General features: G+C 35.4%; 1 protein-coding gene across 1 annotated transcript in view; it reads right to left on the minus strand.

The window, feature by feature from the left end:
* Zbtb20 (zinc finger and BTB domain containing 20) overlaps nt 1–25,966 on the minus strand; it is a 699,482-nt gene that overhangs the window by 330,292 nt on the left and 343,224 nt on the right. The window contains exon 6 of the mRNA XM_042667352.1: nt 4,763–4,810. The gene's annotated coding sequence lies outside the window, so the exon portion shown is untranslated. The remainder of the gene's footprint in view (nt 1–4,762; nt 4,811–25,966) is intronic.

Here is a 25,966-nt window from a genome sequence, read left to right on the forward strand (position 1 = left end):
CTGTGTGAGTCTTGATTCTAGGAAAGACTGGATAAGTTATCCCAGAAGTACATAAGGCTCCCATGAGTTCAGCAGGCCCATTACATCCTCATAAGAGTCTAGCCCTCTACAAAGGTCTCAAAAGTAGCTTCTGTGTTTAGTTTGTTTTAGTTTATCAAGGAATGACCAAGGTTTGAATGAATTGATATTTGAAATTGTGTCAAGTTGTACTTGACATCAATTTCCAGAACTGGATTTATTCTTTTACTCTATCATTTTCCTAGCAAAAACTGAAACTGATTTCTTTAGAATATGGATCTTGATTGGAACCAAACATGAGAAAAGAAGAACAATACAGAAAGTACAATTTTGCTATTGTAATTACTTCTTATAAATAGGCTTTCCTCTTTCTGATGTATACAGCAACAACAATAAAAATAAACAAAGAGATGATTAACCAATCAACTTGTTTGTGGACAAAGAAAGAGAAATAGTTAAGGGATCAAGTGTCTTTAAATAATTAATTACAAGAATCTTTAGATACAGTATTCAGAGGTTACCTATCCACACCACAAATACATTACATTGACTCACAGAGTGGCCAGCAAACACCCAGAAAGCAAATTACTTTTGACCAGAAGGTGTTCATTAATTTCACATTAGGAATTCTTACAAGTGAGGGACAGAGCATACAGAACCAATTGTCTATGGAGCTTAGCATGGCTTCTGACAGAACATACTGCAAAGAGCAAATGATCTCCACAGCATATTCTGTATATCACACGTTTTAAAGGTCACAAATGTAACCACAAGTAAACAAACACTAGGACTCAAAAAGGTCATGAATAACAAGACGAGAGGGTGCACACACCCACCATGAAGAAAATACTATCATTAATAGTATTACTTTATTATAGCTGTTATTATGATGAGGTTTTGATGGTTCTTGGGTATAGTGTATAATATACTATCTATAAAGAATCATGAATAAACCTATCTTTACTGTGAATGGAAGATTTAAGGTATGAGACAAGGTTTATATGAAACAAGGTATGCAATAATCTAACACCAAATGTAAGAAAAGCATAGAATGAGAAGTAAAGATGTATGTATGGTAGTTTTTGTGTAGTTAATCTTAAAATAATAGGAGCATATTAGTTGCCTTTATATATTGGCATATGGGATCACAATGAATTACCCTTAAAGTACAATGGCTAGTTCCTATCTATCTTTCCTTTTGATACCTGTTGGAACACCAAGCCATCAGCTATATTTCTGAAATTTTGCTTTTATTTTAATGAGATGGTGCCAAGCCAGGATAAAGGAAAAACAAATGATCAGAAGACTGAGGGTAAAAAGAAATGAAAAGGAGAAAAAAAACCCTATATTTGTACAGCACATAGCATACAGTAGAGCAAATTTTACAGATGCTCTCTGTTTGCTTGGGATAGTTTATTGCTTATGTTATTACTTTTTTTTTCCATGTGCTTTTCTCTACCAGCTTCAGCTGAAAATATTTTGTATGTGTCCATACTGTAAACCATCGTATTTTTCTAGAGATTTAGTGTGGTGGAGAAACTCTTTTTTTTTTTTCCCTTCCTCAAGAGTTAGACACATCAATATTCTAGCTACTCACTTTCAAGGCCAATGGAAAATGTGTTCCTAAGATTAAATAGACCAGAGTAACACATAAATTCAGTTTATATTGAAGCAGTATGTTACTTAGTTACTCACATCCTGAATTTCTGATGAGTGTAAAACACCTGTTGGACAACACATTGCTACTAAACAGTCATTGATCTATGATTCAAAGGCAACGGGACAAGACAAAACTCAGCATTTCTTATCTGTGGAACTCATTTTGTGAAAAATCTGATCTGACCACGAAAAGCTAGCTCATAGGAAGTTCTCTAAAGAACACACTAGAGGAATACACAAGGCAATTTTCTCCAGCGCATCATCTCTTCTCTTTAGACACAGGGCTTAAAAAATATGACCCAGATTATTATACAATTTCTCTCTTTTCAGATGTCTTAAAGAGCGCCATGTACCCATCATATGTTTTTTACTTCTTCAAATGAACTTTAAAATGTAGAAACAATGTTAAATTTGGGTTAAATAGGTTTGTGGTATTTTACTTGTATGGGTTAGTTGTGGCTAGATTGGTATGCAGCTAGACTGGAGTTATAAGTAAGCCAACTACATTTTCTTTTTACCTCAGATAAAGAATTGTACACAATGAGTGCATACATCCAATAATAACAATGGAGAAGAATAAAAAAATGCCAAAAGAAAAAGCTTCCTTAAAAAACATAGCCAAGTCTGTGAAATGTCTCTTCAACTAACCAAACTGCACTTTGACTTACAGATATGCGTATGGTTATTATGAAACACATTGATGAGATTTTATAAGCAATTGTTACATATTAGAAAATACGATAGCAAGACACTAAGAAAAAAATACTGCTGTATGCAATGGTTAGAACTATTTTACTGAAATTCTTTTTAACTTTTATATGCTAAGATGTTTTGATGAACCTGAAATATTAATAGACTTAATATGATGATGTCCAGGGCTTACTTCACAAGAACAAGGGAGTAAAGCAGGATTGACTGGCCATGAGTTAAACATTCCCCAAAATGAATAATGAGTTCATGAGAGCTTATCATAGTAAATCTGGTTACATTCATGTATTTGATATTTTTTGTGAAATAAACATAAAAATATATACTACTTTGCACTTTCATTTATACATTAATTTTGACTGATTTACTTAATATTCATATTCATGGAATTGTGAAGACATAAAAGGTTAAAATAGCAATAATAATGATTTTGATGGATATTTAGTTTGAATGATCAGTTCCTCTTCAGGAATAGTATATATTCACCTAAAATGTCTATACGAACTATATAATTACATGTAAAATTCTTAGGTTAAATTCTGAAAGCAAGACATAAAATTATATAGAAAGTATGATTACCACATCTTTAAAAAATACATCCTCAGGGGAAAGTGAGAGTAAGAAAATATATCAAATGGTTATTAATGGTTGGATTTAAATTATAGGAATAATTACATTAATTTTTCTTCATTTTACTCCTATGTATTTTTCTAAATTATTTTTAATGAGCATGTATCATTTTTAAATGAAAATAAATATTTATTCATTAGTGGAAAAGATGAGCTCTCCCTTCCCAAGGAGCTTTTCATTTCCTAAAACAGAGTAACTGCAAACATACAACACTGCCCTAATAGTTTAAATCTTCATGCCTAGAAGTGAAATATATCCATGGAAAAAGAAACATCAATACAGATTTTATCTCATCATAGAAACATAGAGAGCTTTCTGTGTGTTGGAAAGAAATAGGGCGGAATCAACTTTTTTTTTTTCAAGGAGCACACTATAATATCCAGGTCTTTATGAGATCATTTTGTGATTAATGAGAAGGGAGGGACAAGTTATAGAGTACGCCTGTCCTTTGAGCTGAGAGGATCCCACAGATAGGAGTTTCTTTTTGGGCAACAGAACAAGTACAGCATGGGAGCTGAGAGGGAAATGACTTAAGATCCTACAGGCTTGTGGCCTTCAAAGACAAGATAGATACATTCAGAGATAGAGATAGAGATAGACAGGCAACAGAATTAGAAACAACAGAAGGACTACTGTGGATCAAGTGGGATGGATGTGGAAAATCCCCGTTAGAAAGCTATCTCCACTACCCTTAAGGACTATTTTCCTCATGTGATGCACATTCATATAAAGTGAAGTCAACAGTGTAACTTTTAAAGGTTTGGATGAATATGATGTTTGTGACTAAATTGGCCTGGATGGAGCCAGGCAGAACACAGTCAGATGCCAGAGAAGTCACTCTTTTCCTCCTCCTTTCTCTCCACTACGTTTGCCAGTTGTAATTCAGTACAGTTCAACCTCTAGAAAACTTAGCTCTTTCAGGCCCTGTCTGACTTGATGATGCTCCATCAATACACCTTCAAGTCCTGTCCTTGCTCCAAGCCACTAAAATATCAAGAATTCTTGGAGACAATAATGCAAATGTTTTAATAAATTCTCAAGATGAAGCTTCAAAGTATTCTCACTTGTCCCTCTGGTCTTAGTGTTCTTAATTAGTAAATATGGAGTACGGCCATAGGGACATGTATTCATGTCCCTAAGGAGCAGTCCCTCCTTCTGTTTGTGGGTATATGCAAGAGTAATTGTATCTGTTTTTAAGATGATGCAAATGAAGAAAATGCACTCAAGATTTCAGAATGTTATCAAATACAAAGGGATAATTCAAAGTATTACAAAATGTGTTTGGAGAATTTTGTGTGTTACTTAATGTACAATATCTAATGCTCCACATACGAAATACCACACTTACCTTCACCTGATTACCTTTTCTGTTCACTCAGTAATCTTTTGGAAAAAAAAAAAAACACCAAAAGTAACAAAACAAACCTTCCCCAAAAGTCCTTTAAACATTTCCACTCCTATGTAGCAAAGTCATTTGAAAAATATTTGTTAATATCTGTAATAGTGGGTTCTTGGGATCGTGTTTTTAATCCTATCTTCTATAATGATATTTCAAATGAGCAAACAGAATGTAAAAGAATTAATTTTTACCAATATCATAAGATGTTCTGTTCAAATTTAGTACTTGTGGTAGTAGTCTCACCATAGCCCGTAGGTAAATAACTTCCTGCAGGTGGTAGAAATGTATTTGACTTCATTGTGTTTCAGAATTTTGGACTATAAATTAGAGATAATGAAAGTTACTCACCAGCCAGTGCAGTTGTGAGGAAAATCCAGTTACTGCCACTGAGACATTCTGAAATGAAAACAGTACTCTATAAATGCTAGGTCTCTATTTTAATAAATGCATGACAACATGGAAATCATAGAAAGTAATCTATTTATTGCTCACCTTGGTACCTTCACTTAATGATACTTTATAGAGAGTAAGATGGTTTTCCTTTGGGAATGCTTTCTTTTTTTGTGCACTGAGATGAGTGGTTTTGTAACCATTGTTATGTTTAACTTGAAGGCTATTAACCAGTATCAACTAGCTATGAAAGTCTTGTTGCCCATTTCTGTAATTCATTGTAATGTGTTGAAAAAAAATGCATTTTATGGTTAATTATCTGTAGTTCTTTATACAACTCCATTTGAATCTTCCTATATTTGGGCTTATACATTTTGTATATAAAAACTGATTTCTTCTTGTTTTTGGTTGTTACTCATGTCTTGGATATAAATAGTTTCGGCAATATTTTTTGGAGGGTAAACAAACTACAGTTTATTTACCACAGGTTTCCTGAGTTTGGAGCTACTAGCCTTCCCCTCCTTCTTGAGTATAAAATAATGTGTAATATTATATTCCAAGTCCAGTAAGAGAAATGCAAAGAGTGAACTGAAACCTTTTAAAACTAAAACCTTCTATGCCAAGTCACAGAACAACAGAACAAACCCCAAATTAAAATTTAAAAAGCTTCAACTGTGTAGCAACCAAGTCCTCAAATATTATGTAATCTGTGTTTTTAAAACTGCTTGGTTAACAAGCAGCTAGCCAATTCCTAATTCCACAAGCTTTACTTTTTAATCCCATTAACATATTTAGAAGGCACAGGTGCCTTTCCTAGAGACCACCCACCCCTACTCCAGGACAAGAAAGATAGCCTTAACAATGACCAGTATAGTTCCCTTAAGCCCAAACTGATTTGGAAAGATTAGGAGTTCATGTATCAAAAAGTAATAAAATACGTTCTAAAAGAATTATATCACCTAAAGCTTTTCTTCAGTTATCATCCTAAAATTTATAGAAATAAAAGAAGTCCAACAATAATTGTGCAGAAGAAATGAGAGAAGGAAAGATTTGAGGGACCCTAAGTAGAGTGCAAGAGAAATATACTTGAGAGAGCCAAAAATCTTAAGTATCTAACATATTTGCATATGAAATTTAATGAAGCTCACCAAAGTGGCCTGCCAAAAATTGTGTTTTTCAATGAGCAATATGCCACAATGACCACTAAGAAGCAACTCTACCAAAGTATAAAATTGTCTTCTGAAATTTGCTGCTTTAATAGAGAATGAGATAATAAATACTTTCTCATCAAATGGGAAGAAACACCCAGTACTAAGAATTGGAATATTCCTGTACTCAAATTCTCATCTTGGAATTACTTGAATGTCTTACTGCTTACCTATGTAAGCTCTGAAGGATCAGCCACAAAAGGTGCCAAACCAGCTCATGGAAACACAGAATGTATTTATGAAGTGACTACTATGTACCAGGCACAACTAAAGTAACTCTGCTTGAAGAGTTAAGCCAATGATTGAGGTTTTTGTTGCAGTATTAGATAATGCCTCTCATTGCTGTCAGCAATAATGAAAAAAGGAAAATTTAGGGGTAGAGGATTTAGGAATATTAGAAAATGTTTAAAAATCTTACATTCTTCCAGCTTTAGGAATAGCAAAGTTAGATTTTTTCCAAACCTTCCTAAACATGAATCCCAAATTAAAAAGAAAAATATGAAATAGCTTATGCATTACAGGGGCTTGTAGTTGCAACAGGAAACAAAGGCTGAGTGGGCTCAGTGGGTACATGTTGGACCTTGAAAGGATAATGCTGCCCTTCCCTTCTGTAGTTCTTTGGAAGCTATTTTGATAAAGCGGGGGAGGGGAGTTCAGAAATTTTCTTCAACTTCTTTTATAGTCAGATGCCTCTGGGTTTTGTTGTTGTTGTTGTTTGCTTTTAGTTTTGTTGTTATTGTTTTGTCAGTTGTAGGGCTTGAACACAAGGCCTGGGCACTATCCCTGAACCTCTTTGTGCTCAAGGCTAGTACTGTACCACTTGAGCAAAAGTGCTACTTCTGATTTTTGCATGGTTAATTGGAGATAAGAGTCTCATGGGGCCTTTACTTCCCAGGCAGGCCTCAAACCACGATCCTCAGATCTCAGCCTCCTGGGTAGCTAGGATTACATCATGAGCTACCAACTCCTGGCTTGACTGTTTTTGACAACCCCCTCACCCCCCAAAACTCCTTTAAAATGTAAAGTATTTTTAAAATTTTATTTAATTGTATTGTAAAGGTAATGTACAGAGGGGTTACAGTTATGGAACGAATTGGAAAAAAACATATGAAGTGAAGTAACCCAGACTCAAAGAAATACAATCTCCATGGTTTCCTTCATTTGTAATAACTAGTAGATGTCTAGGATAATCCTAGCAGAGGATCACAACAGCTCAATAGCTACATACATATGACTATATAAAATGATACTAATTGAAATGAACTCCAAGATATGGAAACAAGAGGTGTGTGTGTGTGTGTGTGTGTGTGTGTGTGTGTGTGTGTGTGTGTGTGTCTGCGTGCGTGTGTGTGTGTGTGTGTGTGTGTGTGTGTTGCTTTTCCTTGAAAGTGTTTTGTTTTGATACAGGCAACCTATTTGAAAAACTGGTGACTCTCAGTATCTAGAACAACTTCCTGTATATAGACTGACTTCACATAAGAAATAGTAAATTAGTTACATATTATTAGTCATGTTAAAGTTTCATTATAGAGGTATGACTCAAGGGGTTGAGTATGCGCTAAGTTCAATCAACAGTATCACCACCACCATCCCCCACGTGAATCACATTATACAGAATGTATTTCCTTTGTTACATTCATGCTATTATGAACGAGGCACAACTTAAGTAAGCAAAGTTCTTATAACATTAGAAATTATCTGTGACGACTTCCTATAGCAACAAAAGTAGAAATAAGGCTGATTTTTTTTTTGAGAGAGGGATGTTAATCAGATACCAGCATATAAAATTGGTAACTGGAATTCAAATTCAATTCTGGTACATTAGAAAAATATATGTGAATATGTTCTTCTGATTATACACTAGAATATTTTGACCAATTATTATTTTATTTTTTATGCAAATCTCTGTGCTACAAATTCTGTGAAGAGAAAAAATAATAAAAGGGAATTTTTAATAAAAAGTATATATTATATATTATATATATACTAAAGTCATTATTCATACAACAAAAGATGTTTCCATTTGTCATAAGAGGTACAATATTCCTAATGATCTTGATACTTCAGTTGTTTCCAGTGAGAGAGCCATATATTCATTATATTCAATAAAATCGAAAATAGACAAAACTTTCACTTTTATGTTTGAGTATCTGAATTTTTCTGTATAAAGGAATTTTACATTGCATTAGTAAACTCATAAGTAAAACAAACATTATTAGATAGCTTGAATCTTTTTAAAAAAAATAAAAAAAAAACTTACCTTATGCCTTCAGAAAAATCAAGTCAATCAATTTCTCATGGTTTCAAACTTCCAGAAACATCAAATATGACTTAAAAGAATGACTCTGATCACAAATACATGGAGACAAATTTCCCACTTATTGTGTAACGGTCTCATGCATCCTCTCCCCTCCTACTTTTCAACTTCTCTGATGACACTGAAAGCTATCAGAACTATGAGCACACACATTTCTTTCTAGTGGGTCTCTAACAGTAACTAGTTTTATGCTTTCCATTTTATATCTGTTATATAACTATTTGATAGGGACACACAAAAGTTGAAGAAAAACACAAAATTTCAAATATCTCAAAGCTTCCTTATCACAGAAAAAAATGCCTGATTCCCAGAAGACATTAGTCAGTTGGTGAAACAAAGTATTAGAATAGGAAAGCAAGACTGATAAATTATATACAAATCTCACTGTGTCCCCATTTAAGCTGGGAAAAAAGTTTCTTTAATTAAAAAAAAAAAGCTAGCAGAATAAACAGAGCAGGGAGGGAGAGAAGAAAGGAGGCAAGAAAGAAGAAGGGAGGGAAGGAGGGTTAGAGAGACAGAGAAAGAAAAAATTAGAATGCTTTTATTATATATTTAAGATTTAAAGAAAGTACAATGCATCCAAACATGTTTTATAGTGTACAGTGACAAAAAATTCTAAATGAGAAATCCAGGACCTATAGATTCTTAAATAGATTAACTTTGAAAAGAATTATTATTACTATTATTACTGTTTTTATTATGTTTAGGTGTACATAGGTGTTACAATTCTACAGATTAGTTTATAAGAATAATGCACGTTGATCAATATCACCCCTTTCTAAAGGAGGAAATGTATCAAAGGAGTATGAATTAAAGGAGTATGAATCCTATTCCCTATTCTAGCATTTAGGTGTTTGCTCTTTCATTAATACTTGGAGTTTGCATGAGAAAATAAAATACAGCCTTAGAATCGCAAAAGCAAAAGCATGAGTAAAAAGCATGAGAAAGACAGGCTTATATAATGGAACTTTACATAAATATTATATCAGGATACATTTCAAGAGAAAACACGGCCATCTTCTTTATCTTCTATTTTAAAATTAATGCCATGCTTAGAGAGTTGTTGATTTTTCATAAAACAAGTAAAAATGCTTCGCAATGATTTTAGTCTTCAATTACCTGAAAGATTCATCATAACACAGAGGGTCACAAAGTCCCGTTTTATAGCAAGTTAAAATTCTGGCAATTGTGGGATGTTATGCTGCTGTCTAGAGCAACTAGAAATGGCCATCAATGTTAGCTCATTCCTTTCTAAACAGTCTAAGAAGAAGGATGAAAAAAAAAAAACTGTAAGTTTTCCCATCTGTTATTTCCGTTTTTCTTTTTTTCATTTTGGCTGTGGAAAAGTAAAATTATGCAAGAGCTTTTGAATGTAAAGGCTGTGTGTGCTTTTTCCCTTTTTGTCTCTGTGTACTGGTTATGTGATGTTGCGTAACGGGAGGACTGAGTAGGCGGTTAGCGTTTACTATTGATTTACACTGTGCCGTCTAATGAATTCAGAACACTAAGAGCAAAAGAGTGCAGGAGGGGGAGGGAGGAAAAAAGAAAAAGAGGAACACAGAAAGAGAAAAAAGAGGGATGAAGGAGAATGGAGAAGTATATGTTTAGAGAAATAATTTTAATGCTTGGCATAAGTTTACTTTTATTTAGTTATGCTCAGACCTTTAGTTTATTGTTCAGGTCTCAGAAAAAATGGATTTAAGCTAGTGAATCTAATAATTCCAATCCTATTTCTAATGAGAATTATTGTTTGTAAGTACTAAGATGTCAAATTATTTAAAAGCAATTCCACTAAATGGTCACACTTTTCCATCTGTGACAGCCTTTGCTTTGGTCCAACTAGTTTTCCTAGTTGCAAATATTATTTGCAAGATATACAGATTGTTACTACGGCAAAAAGAAATATATTCCATTTTATGTGTTGCCTTTGAAAATACATTAAGAGCACATTCAGAAATCTTTGAATAGGTTCCATGTCAATTTGGAAGAAGATACACTACAGGTTATTTGGCGGAACAGAACAGCTGGATATAAGATAGACAAAAGAGAAATTAGCAAAACCAGGAAGGATCCTAAACTGGTAAATAATACTTATAGATAACTGAATCCTACACATTGGTTTGTGGAGAGCTTTCAACTTTCCATCAAGATGAAGATAGGCATTCCTAGCTCTTGAAGGCTACTTAGTGTTTCCTCTATCATACAATGAATCCCCAAAGGTTAGGCCAGAACGTAGTGGGGAAATTTGATTCTGTCTACAGTTACAGGACCCTCCTATACCTGAGTTTTAAGATTTCATAAGCTAAAACAACTAAGATGAGAAAGAAAAATGGAAATTATCTTTAGTTAGCAGACAGCAGACAGAGGGCTGGCCAGGGGACTTGTTTCCTTTCTGAATGTATGTTTGTAAGTGCCAACTAGGAAAAACACACACACACACACACACACAAAACCAGGATGTAATCCAAAGAACAAGTATAGGATTGATTTCTGATCATCCAACTCCTCTTTTCACCTATTTTAGCTTAGAAAGTATAAAGTGGCAGGGTGCCGGTGGCTCACGCCTGTAATCCTAGGTACTCAGGAGGCTGAGATCTGAGGATTGAGGTTCAAAGCCAGCCAGGGCAGGAAAGTACATGAAACTCTTATTTCTAATAAAACCACCAGAAAACCAGAAGTGGTTTTGTAGCTCAAGTGGTAGAGCACAAGCCTTGAGCTGAAGAGCTGAGGAACAGTGCTTAGGCCCAGAGCTCAAGCCCCAGGACTGACCAAAAAAAAAAAAAAGAAAGAAGAAAAAAGAAAAAAAGAAAAAGTATTAAGTGAAGCTCTGCTCCACCCATCTGTCAAGTATACTTTAAAAGATAAATGGTGGTAGCACAGTTCTGCATTTCTAGTACCTAACAACAACTAGCCCCTTTTCCATGCTCAGTAAATATTTGTTAAAATTATATATTAAAAAAGACACATCTTTATAGGAAAAGTATACTAGAAAAGCCTCAGAAACACATAGCACAATGTTTCACAGGAAACTTTTAAGCTATATTAATATCATTTATCTGCAGGCAAAAGAATGAGGTAAAGGAAACATCAGGCTATTAGTTGGGGTCAGTTGACTTCAGCTCCATTTTATTAGAAAAAAATAGCTCACTAAAAATTATAATACTGATAATATCAGCAAAGTTTGTGTTCATTTCCACCTGTCATTTTGGCTACTTTTTCATTTCATTTCTGGGCACTGAAAAAGCCCTTTTAATTTTCATGGACACATTCTAAAGGAAAAGTCATGGGATATCAACAAAACTCATCTTTTAAAAATACTGAGAAGAATGTAGCCATTTTGTGTTGGGAGAGAATATGGCTTTTTGTTGAAGGGTAATGCAGGTTCAGTTTTGATTAGGTTATGCAAATTTAAATTAATAGAAGGGCAACCAAGAATGTACTGATTTCCATTTTCTTGGTTAAACAGGAATTTTATGAGAAAAATAAATTCTGGATTAAAAAGTCCTAAATGCCATCTATGAGTTAATTGGAGAATAAGACCTTTAGAAAAAGAATTGCAAACTTCTATTTCTCCAAAATTTCAGTTGAAGATTCAATGAAAAGCATAGTCAGCAGCCATACTGCTTTTTAAAAATAGAACTCTCATTAACTCTCAAGGACTAAACACATTAGAGTTAAAAGTTTTCAAAAAGGTGGTTTTGTTTGTCTTTAACTTTGGCCATCTGGTTAAATCAATCAAGTTCAGCAACTTTCTTTATCAGGCATCCTGTTGGGATATCAACAAGATCATGCCCTGTGCATGATCTAAGCAAATTCTAAAAGAATTTGCTTGCCCTCCTCATTTTTACAAATGAAGATTCTGATGCTCACAGGAGCATACACTTTTGAAACAGAACTAGGACTAATATCTAAAGCTCACAGTTTATTTTACTATAACCAAGACTAAATCAAAGTGTATAAATTGAATCTTATTTTAAATGCCATAGGGAAAGATTTTAAACAATTCTTTTGTAACATTTTCTATCTTGAACATGAGTCTACCTTTAACTTTTTTGCTTCTCTTCTTCCTATCCTCATGTTTTCACTCTTTGCAGAGTGCTTATTTCCTCTCTTCTCACTTGCACTTTGTGCCTAGCTCATATATCTCCCCTGCATTCAAATTCTTCCCCTTTTCACACTTTTAGTCTGTTTTACCAACTTTTATTTACTTTTTAAATTTAAGTCCTTTTGATAATATTCTGATAACCTCAGGATTCATAAAGGAAGAAAATGGTGAAAATTAAGTACTATTTAATAAATTGCACTTTGTATGAACTTGAAATTAAGAACAGCAACAAGATATTGAACACTGAGGGCAATCTATAGCTGTCAGGTTTCCATCTAGAATACTACTTCTATTGAGACCTTTGAATTGCCTTGTTTTTACACAGGACCCTGTGTAAAGATAGAGAGCAAAGGCACTTGATCTAGGCCAATCATTTTCTACTAACTATAGCATCTTACTTTCCCTCTTCTTTGCATTCCACAAATACATATATTTGAGGAGTTAAGAAGAAATCCCAGTGGCTTAATGTGGCTTAATGATATAGACTAAACTCTCAATTCCAACAAAAATCAGAGATAAACACTAAAATTGCAGTTATATAGAAAATGAAAACTTTGACTCTGGAAAGAGGTCTCTAGATAGCTGAATCACGGCTGTCAAAAACCTTGTAATTAAGATTGTGTCATTGTTTCCATTATGAACCTAACTCTTATGGGGGCTTGTATAATTCAGCTAAGATGATTAACTCTAGGCTGAAATGCAGCTCCAACTATCTTAGAATGGGAGTTTCTTTTTTTTCTTCCTAGTCCATAAAAACCAAATCATACAGCAGCCATTCAGCATTTTCAGTAACATTTATATTCAAACTTCATTTCTTTTCCTAAAAAGGGGAAGTCCTAATCATAAACTGACTCGGCATCTACTGTAGAATAAAAGTCATTAACCTAGTATAGGAATGAACAATAAAAGGTTTGCCTGACCAGGCTCCCATGATTCACATCTGTAATCTTAGCTACTTAGGAGGCTGAGATCTGAGGATGGCAGTTTGAAGCCAGCCAGGGCAAGAAAAGTCCCTTGAGACTCTTATCTCCAATTAATCACAGAAAAAGTGGGAAGTGACACTGTGGCTCAAGTGGTAAAGCATTAGTTAACCTTGAGCAAAATAGGAGCTCAGGGACAAAGCCCAAGCCCAGAGTGTGTCACAGGATGGGCAAAAAGAAAAAAAAAGATTTTCCTACTATCTCTGAAGAGTTAATGTCCATTATTTTATTCCACTTGATTGATATGAATACGCTCTAGCAACTTTTTGTTGAAAGGTTTTCTATTTCTACTAACTTATCTTTGTAGAAAACATTACTATGTATAAAAGGAAGGTTTATTTGTTTGTTTTAATGGTTTCCTTAGCTCTCCTCTAAGATATTCCCCAAGGTCTCTTCCCACTGGTAACTTGAGTTAATAGAAAAGCAGGCAGTTTGAGAACTGTGGCCTATACAACTTGCTGATAAGCCAAAATCTGCCAGAGAACAAAACGGAGACAGAAGATTATCAAAGAAAGGGGGAAGTTAGAAGGAAAAAGAATGAGAGTAAAACAAACTGGACACTAAATCTTCGGTGTGAGGAACTTTTAGGATACAAATAGGAGATTCACGTATCAGAAAGCCATCTTCAAGGAGTCCAATTCTCCTTATTCAACCTAAGGCCAAGCTCAGTAGTGCCAAAGGCCGCACAGGAGGGGCTACAGTGTTGTTTCTTGTGGCATGTCTAGTCCAGGTGTTCTTTTTATCTACCATATCTGTCTTCCAGCAAACTTTCTTATCACTTTTATTATGTTTGCTTTTTGCCTGAATTCTTCTCTTGCCAGACACAAAATCAGAGTCAAGTTAGCTGTTCTAAATTGCTGGTTGAACATATCTGGTGCATTGGTTTGAGATTTAGGGATGAAGCATGTATTTTTCTGATTTGGATTCACTGAAATGTAAAAATGGGTAACTATAATTTAAAAACTCCCTTGCTACTATTTTTCTAGCATTAGTAACCTTATCTCTAGCAATAGCTACAGTATGACTATGTCACAATGGTCAAGAGGTATAGGGGAGAAAGTTGTAGACATACATTCAAATTAATATTCTAGAGGAAACAAATATGTATTGAGTATATACTATATGCCACATATTCCATTAAAATTATTTTATTAAATACATTGTGAATTAGTACTAAACAAACCTTTATAGACTGGCAAGCTAGTTATAGCTTGCCTATGGACAAAGAGCTAGTTTCAAAGTTGTGAAGTAAAAATCTGAGGCAGGACTTGGAGGCCAACATATACCTCAGTGCATTATGACATGAGGAGCAAAATATGAAGTCATTTAACCAGAATTCTCTTTTATGAGAGTCACCTTATATTCCACGTAGGAGGTGGAAAGGGCAAGTAAGTCTTAAAAAGAGTCAGGTTCTTGCTTTGTTTTTAGTCCTAGTGTTGTTTATCCACATGCAAATGTCTAAATGCATAGTTGGAAAATGTTCTTGGTATCAGAAACATACAATCTCCCAGAGTTCATTAAATTGGACTAGACATTCTAGTGTTTGGAAAAGATTCCTTTAAAAATTTATATGATGATAGTTTAAAAAATATATGCATAAAAATCAGATGATTAACACATTAACATTTGAGTCTGTTTGTATACGGGTGAACTATTTTTTTTTACTAATGAAAATATTTGGCAATTGCTATAACATAGTTGGATTTTAGTCTTAAAATGTTTTAGGCAAAGTAGGTCATAGTGATTTAGTCTACATTTTGTGTGTATTTATGGGTATATTTGCAGAGATAGTTTTACCATGCTAATTTGGTAGTCATTATTTTCCCAAAGTCCTTACTGAATCTATTTATATAGATGCATTTTTTTTTTTTGGTCAGTCGTGGGGCTTGAACTCTGGGCCTGGGCACTGTCCCTCAGATCTTCAGTTCAAGGCTAGCACTCTACAACTTGAGCCACAGTACCATTTCTGGTTTTCTAGTGGTTTCTTGGGGATAAGAGTCTCATGGACTATCTTGCCTGGGCTGGCTTTGAACTGTGATCCTCAGATCTTAGCCTCCCAAGTAGCTATTACAGGCATGAGCCACTGGTGCCTGGCAGATGCATTGGTTTGTAATAAATAAAGACCTGTTAAAGATAACATTAGTAATCATAAGGTAAATAACATGTTTTTAAAAGTCTACAGTCTGATATACTGTATAATTTATAAGTTTATGATCATAAATGTATTCTTTCAAAATAATCTATACTCCATTTTAAGGATAATAGAGTCTGTAGGGAATAAAACTTATACAGCTTTGTGTGTGTGTGTGTGTGTGTGTGCGTGTGTGTGTGTGTGTGTGTGTGTGTGTGTGACCATTTGACACTGAAAAAAAAAACAATTTTGAAAACCATAAGTTGGTGAAGAACTTGACTACTCACAGTTGTAAGAGAATAATGAACAGTTCTTTAGGCAGCATCAATCATTCCTCAACTTTTAATGAACCCTTGTTGTTTCCCCCTTCCTGCCTTATTTTACACCTCAAGTCTAATCTCAGATTGGGAACAGAAAGAAACCTTCACTTGTGGTTTAGAAGTAGCATGAGGGAGAGAATTAAAACATACTCCAGGCCTTCCTCTCCCATCTCTATCAGAAAGAGCCAGGGTAAACTTAGTAATGGGGGGGGAGGGGGGAAAAAGAAAAAAAATAGAACAGCAGCAGAAAATCATTTTGACAGTTCTGTGGCACTGACAGAAGCAGCTTGTGTCTGTGTATATGTCCAGGGGTCTCATCACATTTTAGCTTCTCTAGATGATTTTGTACCAAAGCTGGGGAAGAGATGAGCTCTGTTAAGGAACTAGATGTGGTTCATGGGGAATAAGGATACATTTCTTAAAAAAAAAAAAGTTTAAACACATGGCCAATGTATAACTTGCAACAGTAAAATATAAATTACTCAGTTAACTTGAACCAGCTAAAAATAAATCACAACATCTTCTTCACTAAAACAAAACAAAATAGAGCAAAAACTCACAACCAATTATTTTGACTGGTGAGAACAGACAGTGATATGAAAGTAACAGATGGAAGCCCATTTTTACTCATACAACACACTCACTAAACACAACTGCAAGCGTCCCCACGACAATAACTTAACAATGGGGACTCTGGCCTGCGTTTCAAAATAGCTCCTTTGGGTGGGTTTCCTTAAAGACTTCAGAAGGGCTTGTGAAAAATAAGGCAGACAGAAACCAACTCATCTGTCCAAATCCAAAAACACAAGCGGGCTGCAAATCAAAGCCTTTGGACAAAAGGGATCTAGGTATCATCCCTGCCCCAAATCCTTTCTCAAGACTTGAGTTCATTTTCTTTTCTTATTTAAATTTTTGTTGTCAGATAGTATCTTTAGGAAAAGTGACATATCTTTACTTCTAAATTAAAACACCACACTACCTAGTATCTACAATTTTCATAAATCAAATAATTAAAAGTAATAAATCTTCCTTCTAGTTTCTTCTCCAAGTTGTAAGAAAGGCTTTTTCTTACCTTACGTGATGCTTTCTGATCTGTCAGTGTCATTCAGTCAATAATTTCAATGTCAGTTACTGATTTTCGACTCTTATTACAAAGACTTTAAGCAATGGTGAAATGGTACTGATCTGCTTGCTTTCTCTCTCTATAACGTCTATATTTATATACTTATGCTTCTATTTGGATCTATATTTATCTGCTTTATCTGCCTACAGTGCATCTGTTTCTCATACACACAGACATATATTTATATATATACACACATACTGTATATATATATGTTATATATAAATATACATACCACAAAAATATAAATGTATGCTAGTGTGCTTACTTCAGCAATCATGTAGGTACACAAATACTCAGAAAAATGACAAATATGCAAAGAACATAAATACATGTAAACATAGTTGTATGGGGCAAACAACACCCTTTTTGCCACACATGACCATGGGCCTTTGAGACTTACACAATGCTCTATGACATATCATTGAGTAAGCTGAGGAGTAAAAATAATCTGCTTAAAGCAAAACTACATAAATAAATAGAGATCATAAATTCTAACTCACTCATTTTGTACATGAGAAAACAGAGCAAATCACAAAGGGTTTACAGCTTTCTGGACATAGAATGAGAGTCTCTGTGCCTCTAGGTAAGAGTTCTTTCTACTGTGCTAAATGGAAATGATGAAACATTCTTTTCAAATTCATTTACTCTTCTTTTTCCTTCTCTCTCTCTCTCTCTCTCTTGACCTAAGACATATATCAACCAGCATTCACTGATGGTCAAGCATTGTTCTAAATATTTTATATGTCTTATTGCATTAATCCATCTAATATCTACATAATGTAAGTATTACTAATAACCCCCAGAATTAAAATATCTCGGACTCAGTAACTCACACAACTCAGCCCCAACTATCTAACTAGTAGGCAGAGGGCTGAGCTGTTGTGATGTTCAAGGCTGATATTTTATAAATGAACATAATGCCTTCTTAATACACATCTGAATGTCATTATCAACCCCTATCCACACCCCCAGAGCCTAACAATCTTAAAAGTTTAACAACTTGTCTATTTGAGGACATATAACAAGCTGAAGCAGAGGTCTGTCAGACTAAAATAAAGGGAAGGGAGGCAAGTAGAAGTTACAAATCCCTAGCATGCAACCCATGCCCTCCACTAGAGAATGAAAATATGTAAAACTCAGGCCAAAAAAATTACCCCCAGGGTAGTCTTACATGATTTAAAGTCTTAATAACTTTTCGTTTATGAACATTTTATATCTTTTTCATCAAAGGATTACAGCAAACTGATAATATTGATTCAGATGGGATGTAGGGGCTCAAGAAGGCAGAAAGGCAAAAGGAACAAAGAGCCAAACCCCATCTCTTTCTCGTTTCTTCATTTTTTCCCCCTAAAAAATATCCATCAGGAATTACACAGCAGTATCCCAAACTGGCATTTCCTCCCACTTTATGGTTAAGGACAAATTCAGAAAAGAAAATGGTGTCTATAGATAGTAGACAAATCTCTTCAGATAGTAGCCGTTTGTGAGTCATTCCAACATGGAGAAGCTTTAGAGTGGTGAATGTAAAATCCAGTGTCAGGAGTTGCCATGTGGTAGTGGAAAACTCCCTAGGGCATATCTGCAACCAGAGCTCGGACATTACACCAATCCATACATGCAGCTCTTCTTCTGTGATATACTGATATTTACTCTTTATTTGTGAATTAAATCCAAGTTATAAAAACAAGTTTCAGACATTGTCCCAAATGCTAAATTTTACTTAACTCTTTCAAAACATCATGTAGACCCTCTCTCACTATCTTTATATAGAGAAAGCTGATGGCTTTGGCAGACAGTTATTCTTGAATTTCAATCTTAAGTTTTCACCTTATTTATGACAGAGCTTTTTGCATGTTACTTAGACTCCTTAAATGTTGTAGGAACAATGTGAGGATTAGAAAGAGGTACTCAAGGCTCAATGTCTTCCATATGAACAAGTGCACTGAGTATTATATATTAGTATATGTTTAGGAAGGACATTTGGATGTATTATATAAATAAAATATAGCATAAATGACATAGAATCTTCCAGGAACAACAGAAGATAGAAAAGAATTTTTATGCTGGTTTAATCAAAGGCAAACTTTGGCTTATTGGGTATGTTCTGATGAAGACAGACATATAAAGGCAGTTCCTCATGACACACATTTTCAGTAGAAGACCTTAAGGCACTTACCATGGCTTTTGTGATTTCTGGTACTCTCTTTTAAGAGTTAGGCAAAACAAAGCTCTGAGAAACATCCCCCAAATCAATAATAATAATGAAAAAAATCACCAGCAGGGGTGAGTAGAAGTTCTGTCTTTTAACATCTAAATCCCATAGTGTCCAGCTGAGTAATAACTGCTGCAAGGTCACAGCTACAAAAGGGCCACGCTTTCCCCCCAAAGACTCTTGGAGATTATTTACTGAGGCCAAAACTATTAGGTAATGCTGTGTACATCTGCTGAGATAACAAGGGTGAGCCAGGGTTAGGTCAGGGTTTTGGGTTAAAGAGGTGGGGTGGGGATTGGGCTTCAGATCAAATGATGAGAACAGTCTAAGAAGACGCTATGCTGTATCTAATAGAAGAGAAAAGCAAAAGGGGAGGCAACCATAGCCCAGAGAATTCAGGGAGAGGAACACAGACCCTGCGCAGCTCAGGAGGATAACTCCTCCTTGGTTCATGTACACTGAGAAGGAAACTACAACCAAAAGCCCAGGTTGTGGCATAAATCCTGCTATCCCAATAACACACACAGATGTTCACCATTGCTTTCTTTTATGCACATTTTAATTAAGAGATCAGAATCAGGCATTAAAATGTTATTAAATGGCTTGTTTACATTTTCACTATATGTCATTTATTATGCATCTTCAGAAGGACTACTTAGAATTTTTATGTCCCTGCTACAATTGTCCTGCTAACCTATACCCTATTTAGTTCCTCATTGTGAGTGTGAAGTCTTTTCAGTTCAAGCAGTAGGACATGCACCCTCACTCCTGTTGCTCTTTAATAACCCCTATCTCCCATTGCTCCCACTGGCAACTTGACAACACTACAGTTCTCCAACATGGCAAGAAGTCCCAGGTGCACAGCAACCTTTCTGAATTTACACGAGGCCAAATAGCTCCCATTGTCCTCACAAGAAAATAAGCCATGCTCTTTCTCTAAGCACTGGAAAATCTCAAGAACTCCAAGCTACCACAAGGAGAAATCTGATCTCCTGTGAGCTGCGCAGACTCCCTGGTGTGGACACAGTGGGAAAAGTGGAAACAAGTAGGGTTTTTTTTTCTGTTTTGTCTCCCCCTGTTCCCCTTAGTCTTCCCTTGTCATTTCTAGTCACTTTTATTTACTTTTAATCCTGAAGCAATTAAAAATTATTGTAAAGATGCTATACAGAAGGGTTATAGTTACATGAGTGAGGAAATGAGTCCATCACTTATGGATCATTGTTACCCTTTCCCTCATTGTTGTCCCACTATCCCTTCCCTTCCCTAAGCCCATCCCCCCAAGTTGTAAAGTTCGTTTCCAATATACTGTCCTGTGGGGCTCATTGTTGCAATGGGTCATCCTGTGTCCTTGTTTCACCATTTTGTTATTCCCTTTCCCCTTTCCAGATTAGATAAATGTATATACAAGATGAAAGGTACCAAAATCAAGTACAGTGACAACAAGGGATATACCATAGGGGGAAGAATATACAAAGGAAACAAAAAAATCACTAGTACATTTAAAAGAACAACAACAAAGACAGAACTTTTGTGTCCATATATTTGGGTTGATTTCAGTTAACATCAATTTATACGATCATACTTATATAACATTTGAGCTTTTCAGCTCATCTGATAAGATTATCCTATACATATACTAATTATTGAAAATAAGGGAAACCATGGGGCCTAAATTTCTTTGGGACTAGCTTACTTCACTTAATACAATTTTTTTCTTTCATTTCCTAAGAAATGGGGTGGTATTGTTCTTTCTGAAGGAAGCATAGAATTCCACTCTGTGGTGTGTGTGTGTGTGTGTGTGTGTGTGTGTGTGTGTGTGTGTGTGTGTCTGTGTGTGTGTGTGTGTGTGTGTGTGTGTGTGTGTGTGTGTGTGTACATTTTCTTGTGCTGGTAGCTTTCATATGGCCATGTTTCTCTTCATTTGGGTATATGCCCAAAAGTGGGATTGCTGGTTCATAGGGGAGCTCTCTATGTGTAGTTTTTTCAGGAACCTTCATACTGCTTTCCAGAATGGTTTACACTCCCACCAACAATGCATTAGGGTTCCCTTTTGGCCACATCCCCTCCAGCTTCTGTTGTTATTAGATTTCTTGATTATGGACATTCTAACTGGGGTGAAGTAGAATCTCAATGTTGTTTTGATTTGCATTTCTTTTATGGCTCAGGAGGTTGAGCATTTCTTCATGTGTCTATTGACTATTTTTATTTCCCCTTCAGAGAAGTTTCTCTTTAAGATTTTGGTTCACTTGTTGATGGGGCAGTTGTTTCTTTGAGAATTTGTTGTTGGGGGATTTAATTTTTTTAATTCTAAGCATATTTTAGATATGAGGCTCTTGTTTGTCCTATAGCCAGTGAAGATCTTCTCCCAATCCGTGGGGTTTCTATTGATCTTGCTAGCTATGTCCTTTGCCATGCAGAAGCTCTGCAGTTTCATGCAACCCCATTTGTCCAACCTTTCTTTTGATTTGTTGTGTTTTTGAGTCTTTATTAAGACAATTTAGGCCCGTGTTAAGGAGCCCCAGAGTTTCTTCTATTCCTTCCTGTAATGTTTTCAGGGTGTCTGCTTTTACTTTGAGGTCTATGATCCATTTGGAGTTGATTCTGGTGCAGGGTGATATATAAAGATCTAATTTTAGTTTTCTACAAGTGTTGGACCAATTTGCCAGCACCATTTACTGAAGAGGCTGTCTTTCTTCCATTCTATTTTTCTGGCTCCCTTATTGAAGATTAGGTATCTATAGGTCTGTGGGTTCATTCCTGGGTCTGAGGTTCTTTTCCATTGGTATTCAGGTCTGTTCTTGTGCTAGTACCAAGCTGTTTTGATTACTATGGCCTTGTAGTACAGTTTGAAGTCTGGTATTGTTATTCCTTCAGCACTGTTCTTTCTGCTAAGGATTATTTTTGCTATTCAGGGTATTTTATTGTTCCAAATGAATTTTTGGATTGCCTCTTCTATTTCATTGAAGAATGAGGTTGGAATATTGATGGGTATTGCATTGAATTTGTATATAGCCTTTGGCAGTATTGCCATTTTCACGATGTTATTCCTCTCTATCCAGGAGTATGGGAGTTTTTCCACTTCCTTAGTTCTGCTTTAATTTTTTTTTCAGGTTTTTAAAGTTTTTATCATAGAGGTCCTTCACTTCTTTAGTTAAGTCCTAGGTATTTTATTTTTTTGTGGGGCTATTACAAAAGGGGTTGCTTTCCTGATTTCAGCTTTCCTGATTTCATTATTGGCATATAGAAAAAAACATTGATTTTTGAGGGTTAATTTTATACCCTCTTACTGCAATTTTTGAGCTCTCTGTATTATTCTATGGTTGAAATAAATCCCTACACATGCCTTCTTCTTGCAGATTCTACAGATATCAGGACTATAATCCATTTACATGTGTAGCTCAGAGGTGTCCTGTTGTCTGTCTGTATCATATGGTGGACTTAACCCCAGGGGGACATTGCCTTAGAAGCCCACAGTTTAAAATATACCTTAATGAATCATGATACACAGAAATGAAAGGTCTCATAGGGAAGGCCTTATATTTCATGCATACTGGGTTCAGTGCCTAGCACACTGTGAGTGCTTGATGAGTTCAAGTAAAAGATACCTCCTTCCTTCCTTCCCTCCTTCCCTTCCCTTCCCTCCCTCCTTCCCTTCTCTTCCCTTCCCTCCCTCCCTTCCTTTTCTTCCTCCCTTCTCTTCCCTTCCCTTCCTCCCTCCCTCCCTCCCTCTTCTCTCCCTCCCTCCTTCCCTTCCTCCTTCCCTCCCTCCCTCCCTCTCTTCCTTCCTTCCTGCCTTCCTTCCTTCCTTTCCTTTTTCTCTCTCTTTCTTTTTCTATTGTGAAAATACTGTACAGAGGGGTTACAATTACATGGGCAAGATAATGAGTACATTTCTAGCCTCCTCCTTTGTTTCCCATTCCTATTCCTTCCCATCCTCCTCCCACCCCCACTTTCTTTCTTCTTTCTTTCTCTCTCTCTCTCTCTTTCTTTCTTTCTTTCCTTCTCTTTCCTTTCTTTCTGTCCATCTGTCTCTTTATCTCTGTCTTTCTCTCCCCCTCCCCTTCTTGTCTATTGTCTATAGTCTAGGATAAAGAGAAGACAGGGCATAAGAAAGAGACACATTCTAATCTTACTGACACTTGATATTACTTAAACTGTTTCATTTGTAGCACAAATGACTTACACAAATGTTTTGATTACTGTTAAGCATAAGCTTGATGTAAGAGTAACTTAAGTCTGCTACAAGAGTGGACCAGAGAGGAGTTAGAGAAGAGCAGTAGTATGGCTTTGAATTACTCTTATGGGAAGGAATCCTTAAGATGTTGCCAACAGAAATCAAAGTTGGTACAGTGCTCTAGACTGCATCTTAGAAAAATGTGTCAAAAACTTAAAAGGATATGAATACTATGGTTGACCCAGAAATTTCACCTATAACAACTAGGTAAAGGAGATAATCAATAATCTATATAAAACCCTTTAAAAGGTTTTTAATGGCAGTCCTCCTTCTGCTGTCTTTATAAAGAGTTCAAATTCTAAGATCTTAAGGGTTTCAAGCTGTTTAGTTATAATAGATACTGTGCCTTTTAAATAAACAAGTCTTTAATAGCCCTGTGATTTTAATCTTAGGCTTCTCCTTAGAAAAAATACCAGTAGACTATGAGTTAATGATGAGGAATGTTAAGAATTTGGATGGGGCTTTTACATCCATTTTTCCATAGTCCTAATTCTGCTTTCATCTTAGGCTTCTAGTATAAAGTGATATCATTACATTGTATTGCATAATACTTTGAGTCTTTCTGATTTCCAAACTGCTTATTTCACTATTGTTATCTCTGCTGCAGAGATGTTGGTGCAACAGAGGATAAACAGCAGGGTCAGGAAAAATCGTCTTACGTGAGACAAGGAGGCTCTTAATTCAATGTCGTCTAATCTATTCTTCAGTATTTGGTGTAGTAATTATAAGACTTTCATACCTACAGTTCCTTGTAAGAGATGCTACTCCTTCCATGGCTCTTAGTCCTACGTTCACATTAGTAATATGGGATGGTACAAGATGTCATAAAAGAGATAAAAAAGGAGAAGCCATGACAGGCCACAGATAGTAGTTTCAAGTTATTTAAACAAAACAACACAAAAAAGGATATGTGGTCTGTAAATACTAAAAGCAAAGTTAGGCAGAAATATGGACAAAAGTTGAGCCATGATACTTAAGGATAGAGTCAAGATCCATGTTCCTGCCGTAAGAAGAAACAACTCTTCCTGTAAGTCTAGGACATGCAATCCATGTAAAAATACTAACCCTAGAAACAAAACAGAGCTTTGAGAAGGCAGAAATCTCTTTGAGGGAGATGAGTGATATATAGGCATCTATATTTTGAGCTCCCAAAAGAATTCTGAAGTACAGGAGAGCTAAGAACTAATGAGCTACTAGGTAAGTTCAAATCCCTTAGTGTGAGTTAGCTTTTATAAATTCATCTATCTTAACCTTATAAACATAACTTCTGCTCATGCTAGGTCAGGCTCTTTGCCACTCCGTCTTGATCCCTCACAGAGTGAAAGCTTGTTTCTGCCTCTATATATCTGCTTATAATTTCTCTTTATTTGGGATGCCTTTCTCATTCTACTGATTGTTAAAATATTCCCCAATTTCTAATACATGTTCCACTTTTACTTCCTTTTTAATTTTTCCCACATTAAAAACAGAATAGTTTTCTCTTTTATCATTATGGAAATAATATTATTTGTATGTCATATACCTCATATGATCACAAATTGTGTAAGTCCTCAGTAAGTGCTCCTCTGTTCTTGTTAGTACCTCATTGCCATGTACATATGAGTCTTTCAAATATGACAATGAATGAATTCAGCACATGAATATACATCATCAAATAACATAAGGTATGCATATTTATTTCCCCAAATTACTCTAGCCCCTAGCTCCTCCTCTGAACTCCTATGTCATATATCCAACTGCCTACAGGTTCACTTCCCTTGGATATGAATCTCAAAGTCATTATGCTCCAAAACTAAATCCTGCTCTTCCCTCCACACCGTCCCCCAAACCTATTCATTCTCCAATATCCTCTATATCTTCCAAGGGGTAAATAACATTACCCTTCATTTACCCTTTTTCCAGTGGCTCAGGTAAAACATCTCTTTCCTTAGTCTTACCCTCAAAAAAGTCAGAATTGAATCATATTCCATTTCCTCCCCACTGCCATTGCCTGCAAACATAACTGAACTACCACAATAACTACTAACTGCTCCTCCTACCCAACCTTAGCCCTGTTTAGTCACAGATCTCTAGCATGGCATTTGTGATCTGATCTCTGCTTGTCTACATGCTCATGCTCATGTCATTGCATTTGAGTCACACAGCTCTTACTCTCTCTGGAATTTTTCAAGTTGTTCTTACTTTAAGAACTTTATAACATCTCTCGTCTCTTTGCCTAAAATATACTTCCTCCGGATCACTAGATGCTTAGTTTCTTTTCATTATTTAAACATTTTCAAATGTATTTTGCATAGTGATTTTGACTCTACCAAGTTTCTTAAAGTGGCACTTTAATACAGTGCATTCCTATTTTCTACATCCTAAATCTGTATTATATTCTTTCTAGATCTTATCATTATTTTAGATGATATATTTTGATTATTTAATTATTGGATGATTTTCAGTCTAACAAATTCTCTAGTAAATTTCATAGAGGAATATGGTTAATTTCTCACTAGACTGCCAGTAATTAAAACAATATTTGCAACT

Source organism: Dipodomys spectabilis, unplaced genomic scaffold (genome assembly GCF_019054845.1).
Source record: "Dipodomys spectabilis isolate Male_0828 unplaced genomic scaffold, ASM1905484v1 ptg000017l, whole genome shotgun sequence".
NCBI lineage: Eukaryota > Metazoa > Chordata > Mammalia > Rodentia > Heteromyidae > Dipodomys > Dipodomys spectabilis.